The following is a 21,377-nucleotide window of genomic DNA, read 5'->3' on the forward strand; positions in this document are numbered from 1 at the left end:
TCTTTTTTTTTTTTGGTTTTTTTTTTTTTTTTTTTTTTTTTTTTTTTTTTTTTTTTTTTTTTTGGTGTGTGTTTTGTTTTGTTTTTAGAAAGAGGATATTTTCATTTTACTGTTTTTACTCTACAACCACTTTCATAAGGAAACAGGTCTTACCTGGTAATTGATCTCTGTTTGCCCATCCTTCCCCATAAACTTTTGTGCTCATCATCAAGAAAGGCAGTGTTTTCAAAGTTGCTAAGTCCCTGCAATGTTCATGAAAAGTGCTGGCTGGAGAGAAGAAAAAGCCCCTGTTAGTGCTGTGGTGAGAGACGTGCCACAAAGGCAACTCACTCAGTGAGTCACCAGAGAATCCACACCTCTAGATGGCAGGAAAAGCTCCGGAGTTTGCATGTTATATTAGACCTCAAACAGAGACACATCTATTGGAAACTAAAAATAATCCTCGCTGTTGCTCCCAAGAAAACTGATTTTTAATTGTAGGAAATCTATCCTGTAAAGGAAGCATTTGTGTAGATTCAAGAAAGGAATCTCTGATTTCAAAAGAAGAATCTCTGTAGATTCATGTGCTCCCCTCTCTTCACAGGCATTAAGATTTAAGGTACTCATCAGTGGGAAATATGGATAGCCTCCCACAGGACTGCAGTCTCCCCTTCAGTACCAACATATTCAAACTAGACTTCTTAAGCATTCATATTAATTAGTCTGTAAGGAACCATTATCAAAATATGGTGTGAATACATAATTACGAGGGTGTGTTGTCTGGCAGGAAAATGAGGGTCTGATCCTGCCTCCTCCCAAGTAAATGGCAGCTTCACCACTTGTTTTTGTACAAGCAGCAGCGAGCCCTGAGGCAGCAGAAACGGGAGACAATTTTCCCCTTCCTGCCTCCCTGGAAGCACTGTCTCACCCTTGCTGAGAAAGCACTTCACCCCTCCTGGGAGGGGAGATGGAAAGCACAGCGTTTGGCGGCTATTATCAATATTCATGCCCAGCTGCAATGCACAGGCCTTATTCCCTGCTGAAATGGGCCATTAGCTGCGGCAGGGCTCACCCGGAGTGGCACAGACCCCTGGCAGTGCCAGGAATTCCTGGCTGTCCTCTGGGTGCATCTACTGTCCTGCCACAGCAGAGGACAGCCTGGTCCTTCTTGTCTCAGGGCTGTTTATCTCCTGATCCTGGCAGAAGGGCCAGCAAACCACCCTGAGTGTGATAACTCTTCAGGCAATTGCAGAAGTTCAAATTCTGCCATTTCATTCTGGGTTTATAGGCAAAACCTTTGTTTGCCCCCAATAAATGCAGTGCCAGAGCCTGCCAGGATACAGCAAGCTATGTGTTAATGTTAAAATATCAGTCCCACAGCTCATCCCTGACGAGGATCTCATTTGTTTGAGGTTTTTTTGTTTGGCTGTTTTGTCCTAAGCAGAAAAATAGTATGGTCTAGAAAATGCAGAAAGGGACTAGAAAACTGGAATGAAATCTCAGATCTTGTTTTTCTGCCACAGATTTGTTTGGCAGCCCTGGGAGAATATGAGGATATTATTTCCCCATCCCCAACTAATGTCTTGTTTGTAATCTGGTGGAAGTGCTTTCCCTGCTGTTCCCCATCCCAAAGTTTCCTTTCTTGGCTTAGCCACATGCAAGAGCAGTGGTTTATTTGCTAGCACTAGAACACATCCCCTCCTGATCCAGGATTTCTTTCTCTCTCTCCTGCAGTTCCCATCTCTCCCATTGGCTGCAGCAAAGTTGCACTGCGTTGGGAATGATGCCTCAGGTTGTAGCTTTTCTATTTTTCACATTCTGAGCTGCTTTAGTGTACAGTTCTGAGCTTCACATGAGGGGATGATGAGCTCTGTGCACAGAGCAGGGAGACAAAACAATTCCTGCTCCAGCTGGGCACCAAGGACAAATGATCCAAATCTCAGCCCAGGAGCACAAACCCCATGGGCTGGAGAGAGAAAAACAAGCAGGATGGGAGTGCAGGGGCTGAGCTGGAATTGGACACTGAACTGCAATGTGCACATGGAGCAGAGCTGATCCCAGGGAGAGACCCCGGGAGCGCTCGTGCATTTTGGGACCATTTGGGTTCATCTTGGGGGCAGCCCTGGCTGGGCTCTGGTGCTGCCCAAGGTGGATCCATGGAGGAGATCCTTGGAATCAATCCCTGCTTTATTCTGGAGCTCTGCCCAGCCTCTGTTCCAGGGCAGCCTTCTCAGGGCATCAGCAAGACATCCGCCAAGGATTTCCATTTCCCACTGGTATAACTGGCCAGGTGTGCTAAAAACACCACCAGGAGGTGTTTCAGTCATGAGGTTTGGTGACTCTCATTGAAGACAGGCAGGCCCAAAGGTAGAAATCTCTCACTGATGCACATCACCTGGACAGTGGCAGCATGTGCTGCTTGGCTCCCCTTGGTGTCTTGCTGTGACGAGTTCCTACCCCAGACATCATCAATGACCATGGTGCTGGTTGGACACTAAAGGCTGGACTGAAATTCCTACTTTATTTTTACAAAACAGAAATCCTTACTTTATTTTTACCAAACAGCTGTTGCATATCAGTAAGGGTGAAGGTCAGTTATTGTTTAGAGAAAGCTGGGTCTATAACAGGGCAGGTATTCAATGAAAATTTCTCCATATGCACAATAGAAAATGTCTATTTCAGAAGTTCCTTCTAGGTGCATTGTTATTCTCTTTTTTCCATCTAATCACTTCTAAAAATCTGGCCTTTGGTCACTGACCACCTGAACTGAATTATTGCTTGTGAGCAAGTGGAGAGGATGAGAGAACCTTATCAAGTTAGCAGCCTTTTAACACTCAAACATCACCCCTTTTTATTAGAATTTCCCCCATTTAAATGTTCTGTTGACTTTTAGAACAAAAAGTTGAAATACATCAGGAGCAGAGGGAAAAGATTATTCTCACCTCCCTCTAAATATTGTATATCCTTGGGATTTCAGAAGTGTCCTGAGACAAACAGTGCCAAAAGCTTTAGTTTGGTTGAGATATACTCAGTCAGAAACAAATTCCCAGGCCTTGGATATTTTCACCAACTTCTGCCTCTTTGTAAGCAATATTCTTTCTGTGAAAGTAACCAGCTGACAATCCCTGCAAAATGAACATTCTCTAATTGGATTCAGTGAAGTCAGGACTGCGTATTGATGATGTGCTCAATAAACTGCTTTAACCTGGGACCTTTAGCACAGGATTTGATTATGGCAGTGATTGTTTAACTAGAAATGCCATCCAAAATGCAAGTAAAGCATGTGGCTATAGTGACTGTACCTAGCCACTAGAGAGAGACATTATCCCATGCAGTAAAGTGAAATGTTTCACTTGCTGTCGTGGTTTAACCCCAACTAAGTTCTACACAGCCCCTCACTCACTGTCCTCTGAGGGATGAGGAAGAAAATGGGAAGGGTCAAAGTGAGAAAACTCCCAAGTTTGGATAGAAACAGTTGAATGGGTAAAGCAAAAGCTGAATAGGGAAAACACAAGCAAAGCAAAAGAAGGAATTAATTCCCTGCTTTCCATGGACAGGTGTTCAGCCCTCTCTGGGACAGCAGGGCTCCATCACACGTGGCAGTGAGCTGGGATGACAAGCACCATCACTGCAAACATCCCCTTCTTCTCCTGCTTCCCCAGCTTTATATGCTGATCATGATCCATGTGTTCTGGGACAATGGGTTAGTTGGGGTCAGCTCTCCTGGCTGTGTCCCCTCCCAACTCCCTGTGCCCCCCACTGCTGGGTGAGGGGAGGAAAGGCCTTGGCTCTGTGTGAGCAAGAGCTGAAATATCCCATCCCTGTGTTACCAACACTGCTTCCTGCACAACTCCAAACCACAGTCCACACCAGCCACCGTGAAGAAAATGAGCACTACTACAGAGTTAATTTTCCAGTTGACTCAAACCCAGCAAACTTCCAGATGTGCAGGGACCTCGCTCAGAGCAGTGTCCCGTCCCTCTGGAGCAGTGACAGAATGGGCTCCCTGATCAAACCTCTGGGAATTGTGGCCCATGATGGCATCACATGCTGCACGTCCAAGGAGGCCGTTCCAAAACACTTCAGGATTGGTGTGGGGAAGGTGTTACATTTCCATTTCTGTATTTTCAATCAAATCTGTGCGTGTGCAGCTGGGGAAGTAGTTCTCGGGTGGAGCAGGCAGTGCTGATCAAGCCCACGCAGGTAACTTCTTGCAGCGGGACACTTGGGCAGGCACACAGATTTTTGGGGCTTTACGGAGAGACGGAGAGGCAGGTTGTACGGAATTCCTGCAAACCCTTCAGCTGCACAGAGCCTTGTTGAGAGCAGGTGTGTTTTTAAGGCAGACACCGGAGCGCCGGTGCCCCGCGCTGCCGGAGCCAGCCCGGAGGATGCCGCAGGGTTCCTGCGGGCTGCTCTGCCCCGAGAACAGCGGCTGCTCGTGTGCTCGGAAAGGAGAACCGGGCCGGCCAGAAACTGCGGGTGCTCGGAAAGGAGAACCGAGTTTCTGGGCCGGCCAGAAACTGCGGAGGGCTGCCAGCGAAACCTGCGCAGGGCAGCGCTGTAAATGAACGCGCGCTCGGGCAATGCCCGCGGCTCCGAGCCGCGCTCCTGCTTGTAAAGCCTGTCGAGCTCCTAAACACAGGAACACCGAGTGGAACAGCCGTGGGAAACGTGGGAAGTCTGCTGGTCCTGAAAAAGCATCGGGGCGCAGAAACATCCCGCTCGCTTGTGCCGCGAATAGCGGGACAGCGGCTGGAGTGCGGGGGGTTTAACCCGGGGGGTCCTGCGGGCAGGTGCCAGCCCTGAGGAATTCCTGGAGAGGGACCGAGCACCGCCCCGCTGTTTTCATCGCTCAGACAGCACCGAGCAGGACCTGCTGCTGGGATCAAGCGGTCCTGTCCCGTGTGATCAGCTCTCTCTCAGCGCAGGCGAGGAGCAGCGCGCTGAGTTATTCGGGGATCCTGCGCTTCTCCTTTCTGCTACCACGAAAACACCAGAAAACACGTACTTGATTGATGGCTTCTAATTATTTTATACCGGCTCTTAGACTTTGAGATAGAACTCGCATTAGTATCTTTGTTTGCACCTGCGCTTACTCTCGATTTCTCAAAATAGAGTAGAGGCTGGCTTGTGAAAATCCCGTTAAATTTCACAGGCTGATTTGAAAATCTCGGTGGCAGCACTTTAAAATCCTCTGAAGGTGCGGGTTCAGCTGTATGCAAACATGCAAGGAGAAGTCTCGGGCTGGGTTTCCACCAGGACCTAACTAGGTGCGCGTTGAAAGTGAGCATTCGGTTTTTGTCTTGCAAATTAGCCAGCACTCAACTGAGGGGAGTCCTCAATCATTATGCAAATGACAAACGGGTAAAATCCCCTTTTCTTTTTATATAGCAGCACACCCTTTAGCGCATCCTCGGAATTAATCAGTTTTAAGGATTGATTACTGTAAGGCTCCACAACCTGCTGGCATTAAAATATTAAAATGAAACCCCTTAAAAGCCCCTTTTTAAAAAGCTAACCAAGCCTGGATTGCGGGCAGGGGTATTTCCTGACCAGCTGTGTCTGTTCCGAGAAGCTTTTCTAGAATCGGGCATGACACTTTCTAGCATCTGACTAGTTTTCAACACTTATGCTTTGACCACATTTACTGTATATGGGAAAATTACCTGCGCACATTAATATTTAAATGAAAAAAAAAGTATGTGATGAATACTCCTGTATCACAGAATGGTGATACATGTACAAGCAGCACTTGAAAAGTCTGTAAATCTATAGAGTTTTGAGTATACACTGAGTGAAAAAATATATAATTATATACATTCAACATCTTAATGGTTGATATTAATCCTCTAAAATGAGAAAGATGAGAAAAAGCCAACCTTAGTTTTCATGGGGAAAAAAGGCGGCAAAAAAGGGTCCAAGACGGATTCACAGAAATAATTGTTTTCTGCTTCTCCTCATTTTGCAAAAGTGGACAAGGAGAGGTGTTCCTGCTCCTCCTGTCAGCAGCTGTGCCACTCTAGGGCAACCCAGCATATTGCAATTTGCATGTGCAATGGGGACCCATCATCCCAATTCAGCACGTCCAGACTGCTGTGCAAAGGGAGTAGGAAGAGCTTAAAAGAACTGCGTGGAGACTTGAGCTTGGCTGTGAGGGGGCTTCAGTTTCCCCCTGAAGGACAGTTGTTTGAGAAGGAAAGTTATTGTCCTGTTGTGACAAATTTGTGGCATTGCCTGTTCACCACCTAATTCTAACTTCATTTGGGATGTGCACAGGCACAACTTGATTAACCTTGCTTTACAGAGAAGACTTTATTTAAGCTTTTCTTTCACAGTTATCCTTCTGCTCAAAAAGTATTTTCTGCTCTCACCCCAACACAGATGACCTCAGCATGTCTAAAGAGTTATTGACTCTTTTCATTTTGATATGGAGACGATCGACCTCAGGTCAGTGACCTTTTGGTAGCGTGTCTAAAGAGTTATTGACTCTTTTCATTTTGATATGGAGACGATGTAGTGATGAAAGAGTGGCTGTCTTTGCAATACAGGAATTCCTGATGAGGACAAGGAGCACACAATGATTGCTTGGTGTGTCCAGGGTGGTTTCTATCTGTGTGTGAAGATGGGGATTTTGGGAAGCCAGGTGCTGTGTGCTTACACACTCGTGCTGTGTATATAGACTTAATAACTTTCCTTTGCTGCTGAGTGTACATTTCAGCTTTGAGGAACTCAGGGTTAAGTATTTTCACTAGTTTGAAAGCGGGGAAGCTGAGATGGGAGAAAGCCAATGGCTGGAATGAGGCCAGAGGTCCTGGCTAGCTCAGGACTGTGGGGCTCAGAGCTCAGTGTTCAGAGCGTGCAACCACAGCCCTGTGCACCAATAACAAAGTTCAGTCCATTTTGTGGAGGAGAATGAGACCATTCAAATAACTCAACAGTCCCTTTCTCTGCAGTGGGAATGCATCCCACCCAAAGGTGTGTCAGAAGAAATGAGGGTACCCTGAGTTTATACCCTAAGTTATACAGCCTTTTTTCTCTGTTGATTGCACTGTTTCAGCACCCATGCTCTAAAGGACTTTGAAACTGATGGGGCTGTTTATTGAAAGGAAACTTCTCAGGGTGGCTCAGCTTAATTGTGTTCTCATTGGAGTGAAACAGGATGCTTGGCCCAAACCTTATTTCCTTCATTTCACCCCATTCTATTCCCAGCACTTTTCCTGCATCCTGCAGTAGAACATCAGTGACGCTGCATTTTTTCTGAGCCCAGGGCATTTGAAGGGATGCAGAATCAAGGAAATTTTCATTTATGGATCTTGGAGGAACTGGGGATGCCCGTGTCTTACCGTGGGCAATTCTTTGGAGCCACTTTTCCACTTTTCCCAGTTTCCACTAGAGGGGTTACACGTTCTAGTTCAGAGTGCTGCAGCAGCCCAGGATAAGATGGAGCTGCTTCTTGTCCACCTATATTTTTAACTGCTACAGTTAATTCACAAATACAATAATGAGCTGCCAGTACTAGGGCTGGAGGCCTTAATAATCATTACAAAAATCATTAATTACCAGGAAATTAGAGAGGTGTCTGTTAAGTGGTTAAATTTGCAACCTTCTGTCCACAAACAAGAAATCCAAACGCTTGCCTGAATCATAGCTAACTTCCCACACATTGCTTATAAGCTATATCTTGTTTATTTCTGCATATATTACTCTCAGTAAATGATTAGATTTGTCACCCATGACCCCGTATGCTGTTTGCAATTATTTCTTTTATTAAATTAATCACCACATATTTACTTTGAGAAATTATGTATGATATCTATCGAAGCACGCATGTGTATGAGAGTATGTGAGCACATGAACTTCCCTGATTGCCTTTCCTCTTGTGCAGCAAATTAAAAATAACAGGCATTAAAGCTGGCAGAGTTACACTGACAGGGAAACCAGCTCAGAAGGAGGGGGGAAATTGCTATATAAAGTTTTTTTCTTTTGTATTTTAAGTATTTCTACTTATGCATTGAATTTTAATGATCTGGACAGTCTAATCCTCACTAGCAGATGTACAAACACTTGTGGCTCTAAGATTTAAGGGTGCTGGTGTGGACTGCACTCAGCTTTGCTTTTTCCACCTCCCACGTCTCGTGGATGTGCCTGTGCTGGGGGGATCTGCAGACATATGGGCCCTCACCATATCCCTGGCACTTTGTGCAGCACTAGCACTGCCCAGATAACTGCTCTGCAGAATCACATCCTCTGTGAGTTACTTACTGGGGGAAAGGAATTCACGTGGCTTGCTACTTCTTGCAGGGGAATAGCAAGGCTCTCCTTTCTGCAATGGCAATTGAAGTAGCTCATTTTCTAGGAAAACTAACCCTTATGGTATACATGGAAATAGGGCTTCCCTCAGGCTGGGCTGCTGTAAAGTTGGGCTTTTCTTTTTTGTTGTTGTTGTTGTTCATTCGCTTGTCTTTTAACAGAAGCATTCCTATTTCTGTTTGGTTTCCATGTAATCTTTTGGACATTTCATCCTATCAGATTTCTGTTCTGTCTTGTGCTTTACTTTTCATTGTCATGCTTTCTCTGGCTTCTCTGAACATAATTTCTTCTGAGCAGAATTCAGCCCCAACAGCTTCTGAGCTGAATTTACAGATCCATTGTATTTGAGCGGGTTCAAAATGAGACAGAAATACTCACTTTTAATCTGTTATATCTCTGAGGTGCTAATTAGTTTGCCACCTCTTGTTTGCCACCCAGTTCAAACTGGCAACCCGAATGCTACGAGAAACTCTTTTAATGATCTTCTAAGAAAATGATATGAAGTAATTTACTTCTGCAACAAGTAACTTGCTTTGGGAAGGGGATCACTGAGACCAAGAAAGTTGTGATAATGTGAATTTCAAACCACAGACACTTCAGCTGGTGAAGAAACCAGAATTAAAAGACAAGGATTAAACACCCTTGTAGATTCATTACTTTTGTCTGTAAATACCTGGTGTTCTTTGTGCACGCACAAAGGGCGGGTTGGAGCCTCTGCAGGTACACACACAAATTCCTTTCTCGACTTTTCCACTCTGCTCCGTTCTTACCTAACAACGAGCTCAGGGACACTGGGTTTCCCCCAGCTGGGTAGATGATGTGCTCCATTCCACCTTGCTGCAAAGCAACGAGGCAGAGGGGCGAGGGAAGGGGTTTCTGGAAGGAGGAGAACGTGCTGAGCCCACCCTGACCCACCACTCAACCTGGGCTTGGAGCTCTGCATTGTTCTGTCTGTGGGCTGCCTGGACTCCTGCCAAGCCCGGCGAACAAAGGCTCCAAGAAAGGACTCAAAACACCACGAGGGAGGGAAATATCTTTGCTAAAGACTCAAATGGGTTTTTGGTGCCTTGCCAGGTGTGCAGGGAAGGCTGCCCAGGGCTGGTGCAGCTGCGGGGAGCCCCGGGCTGTCCCCAGCTGTCCCCACAGATGCCACCGCTTCCCGAGCTCCTGGGCACAGCCTGAGGAGGGTATTGGCAGGGCAGCGGGTTTGGGGAGAGCACAGGGGACACCCCATCTGGAAAAACACTTCTGTGGGCACGAGCTGAGGCTTCCTCTGAAGCTTTTTCTTGGTTGCCTCCCTCACCTCTGCTCCCAGCCAAAAATAGGGTTCACCACAAATGAAAGGACTGCTGGTGCAAACTCTATGGGTTACAGACAGACAGAGAGATGATCTGAGGAGAGATTATTTTCTCTATACAAGCAAAAGAACCTCTGGGGGTGAACTGTCTTGTCTTTAGAAATAAAATCAGCAGGAGATCTCTGCAACCCATAGAGATGTATTCAGGTTTGATATTCAATTCCAATATTCACCTGAAATTCTGTAAGATGTTGCCTCCTCTTTTGGATGTAGTGGAGGCTGCTATGACAGTTTTGGTTATAGGTTTCCTTGTAAAATCCCCAACCAAAAAACTTCATTTTGGCCCCAAGTCTGCAATGCGAGGATTTGGCACAGGGATTCAGTTTATAGTTGGTATAATTTATCCATGTTCTCTGTCAGTGAAGACACTGTCCATCCTGTCCAGGAGCCTCCCAGTTGCACAAAGGCTGTGGGGTGAGTTCTTGGACAGAAGAACATGGGAACTCCTCCTGTGGAAGTGCAACTCTTAAAACGCCCATGGCACCTTCCTGCAGAGGGATGTCTGGGAATCACCTCCCCTTTTAGCATCAAAAATGCCAGCAGCCAGCAACACACCTGAGCAAGGCCAGTTAGCACCTTTCAGGTGTTTGCCCCAGTGCCTCATCCCACCAAGCACAGCTGCCAAGATGATAATCACTTCCAGCCAGTGACTTTTTCCATGAATGTCACACATCGAGCAGGGCGTATTTCATGATCTGCTAACCTTCCCTCCTCTGTCTGTCAGAAGTTGGTTATCATCAACTGGCTCTGGCACAACTCATCTTCTAAACAGCCAAGGATCTTTCAAATAGCTCCACCTACTTCAGTTCTTGTTTTTAAGGGAAGGGATTTTAAGGCCAGAGGAGTTGTGATGCCTCGCTCCGGTTCACACAGGCAATGACAGAGATGCAGCCAGAACTGAGCAGGAACCCTGTTGGTTAATTTCTTAGACTGGGTTTCCCTCTGTATTTACCTTAAGCATTTTTCCTCCTCCTTTTTCTGTCTGACATCCTTTACTAGGACTTTGCTAATCTCAGGATTATGCAAGGGAGCATATTTCCAGTCACAGGATGCTCACATGCTGCGTGGAGCAGGGTGAGCTCCAGCTCCATTGCACACTTGCTCTGCCTGACACACACACCCAGGCACACACAAGCACTGGCTGAGCACTGATCATCAGGGAATTGATTACACCGAGGGGGTGAAGAGGAGTTTGTGAATCACAGTAACAAGCAAGATTGCATTTATCACCTCTGTGGAATAAGCGTCTCAAAAAAAAAAAAAAAAAACCCAAAACCAAAAAAAAAAAAAAAATTCAAAAGTGACAAGTAAAAAAAAATTCCTTCAAAAATGACATTAATCTCTGTGCATTGCTCTCTGTTGGGCTGTGGCACCACAGAAATGGGAATCCTTGTCACCAAGCTGCTTTTTAGGAAAACGGTGGGCAAGGAGGGTAAACAGGTGATAGGGGAAGGTAACATGAGAGTAGGAAGGTAATTTGTTTTCAATGCCATCCCAACTATTCAGCCACTAAATAAATTTAACTGTGAACAAAGAGAGCTGAAATAGGTAAAGATAGCTTTTCCAGCTTGGGAGTGCTTCAGGAATGCTAGATGTTCCTGAGTAAAAACATCCTTCCCTGCTATAAAAACAAAGACTAATATTTAATTATTCTGAAAGCCTTGAAAAGTCCCAAAAGTCTGGGAGCAGCCTATATACAGTAAGCAGTGTTAAAACTCCCTACTTGATGAGTGATGCTCTTCAGGACTCCTTTGTGTCTCCCTTGGTGCCTCTTCCTCTTGTCCCACACCTAATGTTGGCCCTTCTCCCTCCTTCCCCATGGACACCAGTTATCTCACAGTCACTCTTCTTTTTCAAAACCTCCTTACTCAAATAAGAAATTTATTAATCAACTGCATCAAGGCCTTCACTGTGAAAGTATCAGTTTGAAGCTACGAAAGAAAAAGGTAATTGCAGGTATGAACAGCTGGTGTCTGGGTGAGAAGGACTTCAAGAATATTGCAGTGGGAGAGTCCTTGCTGTGAACTCCTGGATTTGCTCTTTGTCTGCAAGCCTGGCTTCTAATCCCTGCCCTGGATTTACAAATACCAGCCCTGCTCCTGGCTTGGAGGATGAATACAATAGGGTTTTAGTGCAGATTTCTTTCTGAACAAAAGGCCATACTAGAGACCTTTGTTTTCTTCCAAACTTTTTGGTTTGTTTTGAAGTCAGTTGAAAGACAAAAATGCAAACACCCCCCACCACACACACACTAATTCAGAGACTTCTCATTTGTCTGACAGGTTCTTAGTGAGGACTTTTTAAAAATTTGTCTAATAGACAATTTTCTGCCACTTGACTTCTTGCTTCTATTTTGATTTCATCCTCGTGGCCTGCCATCTTCTCTTCTGGCCTTCTTTCCTGCTTTGACTCTTCTGCACAGGGCCCTGACCCGGTGCCAGCAGGAGGCTGAACCTCAGGTGTCCCTGCCAGGAGCTCTCCCTGAATTCCAGCAGATCCTGGGGCTGCCTGGTGCTCAGCCATAGCCCATGAGCTCCTCACCTGCAGCAGAAGATCACAAGAGGTGTTTCAGTTACCTGGCCAAAAAGTCAAATCAGCCCACTTAAACAAATCCCACTGAAAAGCTGATTCTCACTGGGGAAACTTCAACTTTATCAATAACGGCTCTTCACATAAACATTTGCAGAAAGAGATCATTGGTTTACTCATCTCTTACTTTATTTTGCCTGAAGAGAGGCAGTTCTATCAAAATAGAAAAAAGAAAAAAGGGGGATTAAAAAATATTTTCCTGAATGACCTTAATTTTTTGGCAAAAGACTTGCAGCCAAGTGTTATGTTTCAGAATGACTAAGAGTGAATGGATGGTGGGACACCTGTTCTTGAAAGCTTTCATGTTCTGCTGTGTGAACTGGGGAAGCTGGATCACCAGTCACATGGCATATGTTTAAAAATATTATTGAAATGAAACTCTTTAAAAAAAAAATAGCATGTAAGCCTGCAGCATAAGTGTTTGGGTTTTGGCTGGGTAGTTTGTTTGGTTTGGGGTTGTTTTTAATTTGGTTTTTTTTTTTTTTGTGAGTGTAGGCACATGCATTTTCTTTGTAGGTTTTGTTGGGGGTTTTTGGTGGCTGAAACTGAGCTCCAGAGAAGCAATTCAGGGGCACCTCTGAGAGCTATTGACTTTCAGTCACATAGCAGGTATGTCATTGCTTTTGGAATACTTCTGAACATGGGACATCTAGGATCAATGTATCCAGCACGTGTGCTAAGTTTTGCTCACCTGCTTTGGTGACTTTTTGGATGCTGAAATCAGCAAGTTGAAGTGGTTTAGGAATATTTGTGCCTATGACTTGATGTGCTGAGATTTGATTCTCGCTGGGTTCAGCATATGAAAGCTCTGAAAGGTTTGCACAGCTTTGTGTGTTGATATATTTGTGCTACTTTGTGTTCTAATACCTGGAAATTCCTAATACTGTATATGATTATTGTTCATGTAATATTAACTCACATTTCTGATTTAAATGAATCAATTACACGAAGCTGCAAAGTTCCACAAATTAGCTCTGCAGTGCATAATGCCCTGATGTAAATCATGGAACACTGATTTTGTGTTTCTCATGTTGCAGACTATTTTCTTACACCAGATAAGCACATGAAAACAGTGAGAAAGCAGTGTTTGTTGTGTTGTTTTCTCTCATGCTATTATTTATAATTTCTAATGCCACGTCTTACATCCTGTTTCACAACCAGAGTCAGATACTCTTGTTTAACTGCTGAGGAAGTCTGAACGGTTTGATCCCAAATAAGGGCAGCTCTGACTAGATGCACTAAGAAAATAAAAGGCAAAACCCCACTCTCCTCTCCTGGATGCAACCTGAGTGCCAGAGCAGCTCCCACAGTACTGCACAGACAGCTAGGTTCATTTTGGAGCATCCAGCTGTGAGGTGACACACTTAATGCACCAGTGGTCTGATCCAGTATAGAAAATCTTTGGGGCCTGATTCCCTGTGCCTCTCACCTTGTGCAGCCATTTGTAGGGAGCAGCCTGAATGCCCACACACTGGAAAAGCAGAACAGAGAATATTTTGCTGCAGCACGAGGCTTTGAGTTCTTAGGAAAATTTTATTTATATGCCATTGGTTTTTTGGTGCTGCTTATCCTTCACTGCAGACCTGCAGCACGAGGTAAAACAGGCTTTGAGTTCTTAGGAAAATTTTATTTATATGCCATTGGTTTTTTGGTTTTTTTGGGGTTTTTTTTGGTTTTTTTTTTTTGGTTTTTGTTTGTTTGTTTGTTTGTTTGTTTTTTTTCATTAAAGGTAAAATATAAATCTATTTGAACCTTCCAGACAATGATCTTACAAGCATTCCTCTAGGACACATCCAGAGCAATAGAATATGCACACAGAGAAATAGGTGCAGGTCTAAGAGTCAGCACAGACCAGAACAAGTGCTAAACCCCAGTCCTTCCTTAGAAATTCAGATGTTGCCAGTTGAAAGGGTTGTTTTCCTAACCCAGCAATCATTTCACAAAAGGAGCCCCAATGCCAATTTTAAATCAATGATTGCCCTGTTATGAACACAAACGACACCTCATTGCAGTGCAACCTCCTCTCCTTTTTGTTTTTATGATAGTAATTTAAGGATATTAGGAGCTCTGTTACTCCACAAAAGATGGTAGTGCAAGAAAACAGCTTTGCATGAGAAATGATGTAGCAAAAATTGTATATGCTCTCTGATTTTTCAAACAATGATCACAAATTCAGAGAACAAACTGTGTACTAAGACAGAATATCTTTTGTTTAGACATTTGGCCATTTTTTACTTAATTTTGTTTGGTTTTGCTATGTCTGTTTGCTTTTTTAAGGGTATTATTTATTGCATACATGCTGGAGAATAATCCTACAGCAATGTGCTAAATTTTAAACAAGGTCATACCATTTTTTTTCCACGCTTATTTTAATATTAATTACTGCACCTAAATACCTATTAAAAAAAAATCTATCTTGTGGCACACACCTTGATTGTATTGAAAATTGGAGGCTTTTGGCAATGATGGGAAAGTGAGTCATTTTTTCTGTCCTTTTACGGCATTTTTTTTCTTCTTTTGTTTTCATTTAAGGAGCACTGTAGAGATAATGATCTTAATAAAACAGTATATACAAATCCCTGTTCCTGTGCTACTGATAAGACACTAACTGCTCAGTCCTGCTAAAACTTACTCACAGGAACTGGCCTCTATTTTCAGAAGTCGCAGATTATTTTGATTACCTCCTTTTTTCAGTCAGTCACCAGTTTTAGAAAACGTGGCTAGATGTAAAAAATGAAAGACACATTTCCTTTTGGAAAGGTCTGTGCCACATTTTTTGTCACCTTGTAGAGTGCCCGAAACTCTTGGAAATCACCCTGAAAACCTTGCTGCAGCCTTGGTTTGAGTTTGAAGCTCACAACCTGGATTCCTTCACGGTCTGAAGTTCCACATCTGCACTGCCCCTGATGCCTTGAGAGGCTGATCTGGAACAGAGGCTGGGCAGAGCTAAAGAATAAAGCAGGGATTGATTCCAAGGATCTTGGGTAGCACCAGAGCCCAGCCAGGGCTGCCCCCAAGATGAACCCAAATGGTCCCAAAATGCACGAGCGCTCCCGGGGTCTCTCCCTGGGATCAGCTCTGCTCCATGTGCACATTGCAGTTCAGTGTCCAATTCCAGCTCAGCCCCTGCACTCCCATCCTGCTTGTTTTTCTCTCTGCAGCCCACGGGGTTTGTGCTCCTGGGCTGAGATTGGGATCATTTGTCCTTGGTGCCCAGCTGGAGCAGGAATTGTTTTGTCTCCCTGCTCTGTGCACAGAGCTCACCATCCCCTCATGCGAACCCAGACCCACACACTAAAGCAGCTCAGAATGTGAAAAATAGCAAAGCTACAACCTGAGGCATCATCCTAATGGTGTGCCCTCATTAATTAGTCCTGAGTGACCCTCACTGAGCCATTCCTGCTGGTGCCCACACCTAGGCAAGCATCACCACATGGTTTCTCATCCTGCAAGGCTTCCTCCAGAGGAGGCTCCATGGCAAACACTATTAATTAACCTGGTGGTGGGGTAAACAGCCAAGAAGGAAAGGGGACAGCCAGAATATATGCATGAGACATCCAGCTGTCATCCGGGGTGGGTTCTCTCACTTCTGGCAGGCACAAAAGTGAAGTTAAGGTTTGGGACTTAATCCTCTCCTCCATCACAATAGATACCCTGTGATTTTGGGATGCTGCCTCTTGGTGGGGAATTCTGGTGTCAGTTCTGGTATCATGTTCTTCTATTAGGGCAGAGTTGGAGAGGCTTAAATGTTTTAATGGCCTCTGTAGCACCACAGAGTCAGGGGTGGGCTAAGAAGCTGGATTTGGAAATGGAATATATGAGAATATACATATTTATTCATCTGTTGGAATAATGGAAAGCTTTTGATAATGTTCAGTGTGGACTAAGGATGAAATTAAAAAATAAATCTGGAACTTTGCCACTGGATTTGTGCCTAGGAAAGAAGCAAACCTAAATGAAGTTTTGTGGAGTTTAGGTCCTCCTCCTTTTTCCTGGGGAAGGGTTGAGGGGTGGGCTTCAGATGTGAGCTCGTTGTAAAAGAGATTAGGGAAGATCTGCCCTAAATTGTAGCTTTGTAATCCCTGAGCTGGGCCCACTTAACTGTTTGACATGTGAAAATATTGTATTAATGACGTTCCAGCCTACTTCTTAAATCCATCCTTGTGACTGTCTTTATTCATCTGCATGTCCTGATAGATTATGATTATTTTTATATATACCAGTAATCTCATTGAAATCTATGGGTTACCACTGGTAGCATGATAGATGATTGTGGCTCACGCCTTTAATCCATTATTGAAGCTGAAAGCTGTTTACAGATTCTTGTAATACTTAATTTTTGCTCAGCATGGACAACTCAAAGCAAGTATCTTCACTTTTTCAGCTGGCTTCCTCTTCTCTTTATCATTCCACGTGCCTGCAGTAGCTTAAATTATAGAACGCCACACTGACATTTAATTTAATCAACATTTCCTGTTTCTTTTAGATTTTGTATGCACCTTCTACTAAAAATAAATATATTCCTTATTTAGTTAATAGGACCTAAATGTGGGACCCACACTGCCAGTTGCTCTGCTGAAACATGATTCTATCATTTAATTTCAGGAACCAGCTAACGAGAAACTGGAGAGAGTGCCCTATTCAGGGACACAACAGCAGCATGTTTTATGTTCCCTAGGAAGTTATTTTAATGTCTTTTTGAAATATTATAGATGGGATTCTCTAGTGCCTCTGGGAGAACAGAGACAAGAGCTTCATAGAACCACATTGCTTTAATTTAAGCAACAGAGGCTTTTCCTACTGCCAGAAATCAGTGCAAGCATCACCCTGATTTTATTACAGAGGAGCAGATAAGGCATGCTGAATGTAAAAGATGAGAGTGGTGCTTGGACTGATTGGGACCACGTAAGGGTGTTCTTGTGCTGATGCTCTCTGATAGGAAAACAGATGTTTGTAAGTTCCTAAGGGGTTTCTTCATTTCGATATGGCTTTAAGGTTATCTCAGTACCTCAATAATTGGATTACTCCGGCACAAAGATAATGTTGTTTTATAGGACTCAGGCTTTGCTGTTCAATGCTGTCATTTATACCTCTGAGAGGTAGTAACAAACCATTTCCATGTGGGAAAGGTGGCATTTCACCACAGCTCTTGTGAAAATGAGTGTGCCAAGGTTCAATGGAGTAGAAAACTGGAGCTATGAATTTTCTAGGAGGATGAGGCAAGAAGCAGCTTGTGAATAGTGGCAGTGAAGGGAAAAAGCCAGGGAAAACTAAAGACAGATTAGCTCTGTGTGAGCAGAGGGATCTCTCTGTATTTTTCTTTCCTTAGAATCATACATAAAACTTTAACTTGCAGGTTCAGGGGTGGGTGGGGGGAACCAACGTAGAGCTGTGCATAAAACACCTTCACAAACTGATTTTTAGGTGCACACTGCTCACTGGGAAGATGTGTGCTACCTTTCATTTCAACACAGCCATGTTCCATGAGCACTAGAACAGCACCAGGCTCAGGCCATGCCTCCCTGGTGCTGGGAAACTGGGAGCTAGCCAGAGCTTTGCCAATTGCAAATCTAAAATAGCTAGCAATTTTTACCCAGTAGCCTACCTTTCACTGGGTAAGTTGCACTGAAAATTTTCTTTTGTGCTTTCTTTAGTTATTCAGGGTGGAAAAGTGGCTTGAAGCTGTGCTCCCAGCTGTGTCCAGCCCGTGTGTGCTAACATTCAACATCCTGTGCACTCAAATATGCAGGGCTAAATAAGGAGATGTCTTTAGGTTCTACTAAAAAAGCATTTGGTTGACTGAAAATCTTGAAATGAGTCAATGCAGAAATGGCAAACATCCTTCCTTTAAATGAAAAAATAAATAAACCCCTAGAATTAATTATTTGCAATAAATAGTAAAAATTAAATGATTATTGGCGTTCACAGTTGTTTAAAAAAGCATTTGGAAATAGGATGCTAGAGTCTTTGAGGAATGAAATATCCTCATTATTCTAGACAAACTCAAATGCAGCTGCTAGCAGTCCAATGGGGGCTTTTTTCCTTCCTTCCTTTCTTTTTTTTTTTTTTTTGTAATTCTCTTTTCCACTGAACACCTTAATCCTATTGTAGAACTAGAAAAATACAGCTCCTGTGGAGAGCATAATACAATCTCACACCATTGTGCTTTTGATCTTAAATAAAATGCACCCGCATTTGGCTTTTTCTCTTTGCACCAGATTAGTTTTGGACCCAGCCACCCTTATTCCTTTCTTGTGCTGAACTGCAAGGAACTTTATCATGATTGCAAGGAGGAGTTGGCATAAAGCAAGTAGTAAAGGGTGGGGGCAGTGCTTATGCAAGTTAAAAAAGGCTGTGGGCAGGGTATGAAGGGAAAAGAGCTCTGAAGGATGTGGGGAGGACACCCAGAGCCTGCCAGCCTGACCCGTGGAGGTCTGGCTGCAGTGGCCGGGTCTGAGATGACCTGAGACAGAGCAAAGCTCCATGCCTGAGCTCTTCCAGTGCCTCTGCAGCACTGAGCAGCCGTCAGCAGAGGGATTTGCATGAGCAGGAGGGGGCTGAGGAGGTGCAGCTCTGACAGCCAGAGCCAGAACTGGTGCCCAGCTCGGTGGCTGGGACAGCGCAGGGACAAACGCCCTGCACTGTGGCCACCTTTCTCAAAAGCCTGCATTTAATTCAGAAGAGGCAAGTTTGAGGTTGGCTTAGTGCTTGGGGTTTTTGGGTACAGTCAGGCCATCCCTGTGTGTCCTGCTTGGTCACTGCAGGCCCTGAGAGCCATGCTGCCTCCCTGGCACCCCGGCTCTGCAGAAATGCTGCTGCAGAGCTCGCCCCTGAAGTTCCTCTGCCAGCCTGGCTTTTTCTCTGCTGTGAGGAGTTACGGGGCTGGCTGGGAGAGCTGATGCTTGCGCCCATACAGAGCTGGCCAAGCTCCCATCTGCCCTGCTCCCGTCCCACCCACAGGACTCCCGTGGGAGTTCCTGCCACAGAGGTAGGGAGGAAGCCAAGAAAGAAACATTCCTCCAGCTCTTTTCTTTTTTTCTCCTTTTCCCGTCAGAGTTACCACCCTCTCTCACCACTCCTACGGAGAGGTCTGAAGTCTCACTGAATCAGCAGTTGTGAATATTATCCGTGCTGTTAATGGTTTGCATCTTTTTGCATGAAAGGGTAAAATCACTTAGGGACACACACACACAGAGAAAAGATCATATACAGTAACATATCCAAGCACGGGAAAAGAAAAAAAAAAAGTTGTAATGTTCATGAATTCCAGATGATGACTTTTTAAATCCCCAAGAAGGCAGTGAAATTGTTTGATTGTTCTTGTTAATTATTGGACTTGTCCCAGTATCAAATATTTGTAGAAGATAAGACTTCCCTCGTGGAGATGAATAATAACCGAACTTGCTCTTCTTTGAGCAATTTGGCTCAGGGCGCAGATTTCTGCCTTTCCCACTCTCAGGCTCGAACCCCGTCCAGCCGGCTTCGGCAAAGCACGTGTACAAACTGCTCCGTTAAAAATAAAAGACCCCGTAAGTAAACAAGCGGGAGAGCGAGCGAGAGGCAGACCCGGTTCTCGGAGAGCGCGGGGTGCCGCCACCCTCCAGCCCCGCCGTCCCCCCGCAGCAGCGGGACGGGCCCCGCGGCACGGGGCAGGAGCAGCGGCAGGAAAACGGGAGGGAGGAAACGCAGCTCCCCCGCACCACTGCCGCGGACCCCCGGGCACGGGACACGGCGGGGCTGCAACCGAGCCGCGGGAGAAGGAGGGCAGCGACGAGCGGAGACAAGCGCTCGCTGCGCGCCCGCCCGGGGCGGCGGGGACACGGCGGGGCACGGGCACGGGCACGGGCTGCAGCAGCGCGGGGAGCCGCGGTCCCGCCGGCCGCCGAGGTAACGCCTGGGGCTGCGGGGACGCCGCTGGGCTTCGAGCGCAGCGCCTCATCCTCGGCCCTGCGGGAGAGCGCGGAGGGGAAGGGAGCCCAAACTTCTGCCTGTGCCCCGGGGCCCCGCGGCCGGCTGGGTGCCGGGAGCGGAGCGGAGCGGAGCAGCGGGGATGCAGCGGGGCCCGTGCGCGGTGCGCGGTGACAGGGGCTGGCCGTGCGGGAGGTGCCAGCGGACACGCACACGCCCACGGACACGCAACTCTCGGCGTGTTTACTCCCGGCGAAAGGGCGGGAGGGGGGAACCGCTCCTCGGGAAGGGACACCTCGGGAGCGGTGTGTCCCCGCGACAGCCCCGCTCGGGGAAGAAGTTCCCGGGCGGAGCAGAGGGGCAGGCGGGATGGGCTCGGTGCCGCCGCTTTGAACCGCTGGCCGTACGGGCGGGCAGCGCCGCCCCCGCTGCCTCCGCGGACAGCGAGGATGAGGATGGTGCTGGCCGTGCGCGGGGGCGGCGGGCGCGTCACTTACCGGTGGCCGCCGCGCAGGGCCGCCCCGGTGCGCGGCGGGGCGGGCGGCGGGAGGAGGTCGGGGACGGTGTGAGGCAGCCCCGCCGTGCCGGGGGGACTCCCCGCGCAGCCCCCTCCCCGCTGTCACCACATCGCCTTCCTCCTCCGCCTCCTCCTCCTCCTCCTGCTGCCTGCCGGGGTGCCGGCGGCGGCCAGGCGCGGCGCGGCGAGCCTCTCCTCCCCCATTGTTCCCGGTCTCCCTCTCCTTTTTTTTTTTTTTTCTTTCCTTTTTTTTTTTTTCCCCCTTTTGTTATTTGCACTCGCATTGTGTTGTTTGTCTCTGAAGCCGCCTCATGACCAGCCAAGGGATTTCACCTCGTCCTTGAGAGACAGAGAGCGAGAAGGGGGAAGGGGTGGGAAGAAGGGGGGAGAGAAAGGAAGAGCTCACCAAACACCCATCTCCCGGTCCCTCCCCGCACCTCTGGCTCTCCCCACCCCGCCAGTGTCTCACTTAGCACCCCGCGCCCGGAGGAGACATGACAGACAGCGGGTAGGTGCGCGACCGCCGCCGTTTTAACTTTGTTCCTGGCCGCTCCCCGGGGGCGTTCGGCGCTCGGCGCCCCGCGGGGCTCCGGGGGCGGGCGGGGTGGGCGCCGCCGGCGGGGCGGGGGAGGCGGCGGGGCCGGCTGTCAGCCCAGCTCGGCCGGCTTCCTCCCGGCCGCTCGCACACCTCCCGGGACAGCCAGAATATATGCA

At 46.6% G+C, this 21,377-nt stretch overlaps 1 long non-coding RNA gene across 1 annotated transcript; it reads right to left on the reverse strand.

The window, feature by feature from the left end:
• Window positions 1-11,919: 11,919 nt before the first annotated feature.
• On the reverse strand, window positions 11,920-20,759 carry LOC121332895. Its single transcript, XR_005952218.1, has 2 exons — window positions 20,644-20,759; window positions 11,920-12,190 (listed from the first exon to the last, which is right to left on the reverse strand). It is a non-coding gene; the product is annotated as an uncharacterized LOC121332895 (long non-coding RNA).
• Window positions 20,760-21,377: the final 618 nt, after the last annotated feature.

Source organism: Onychostruthus taczanowskii, unplaced genomic scaffold (genome assembly GCF_017590055.1).
Source record: "Onychostruthus taczanowskii isolate IOZ18803 unplaced genomic scaffold, ASM1759005v1 scaffold15, whole genome shotgun sequence".
NCBI lineage: Eukaryota > Metazoa > Chordata > Aves > Passeriformes > Passeridae > Onychostruthus > Onychostruthus taczanowskii.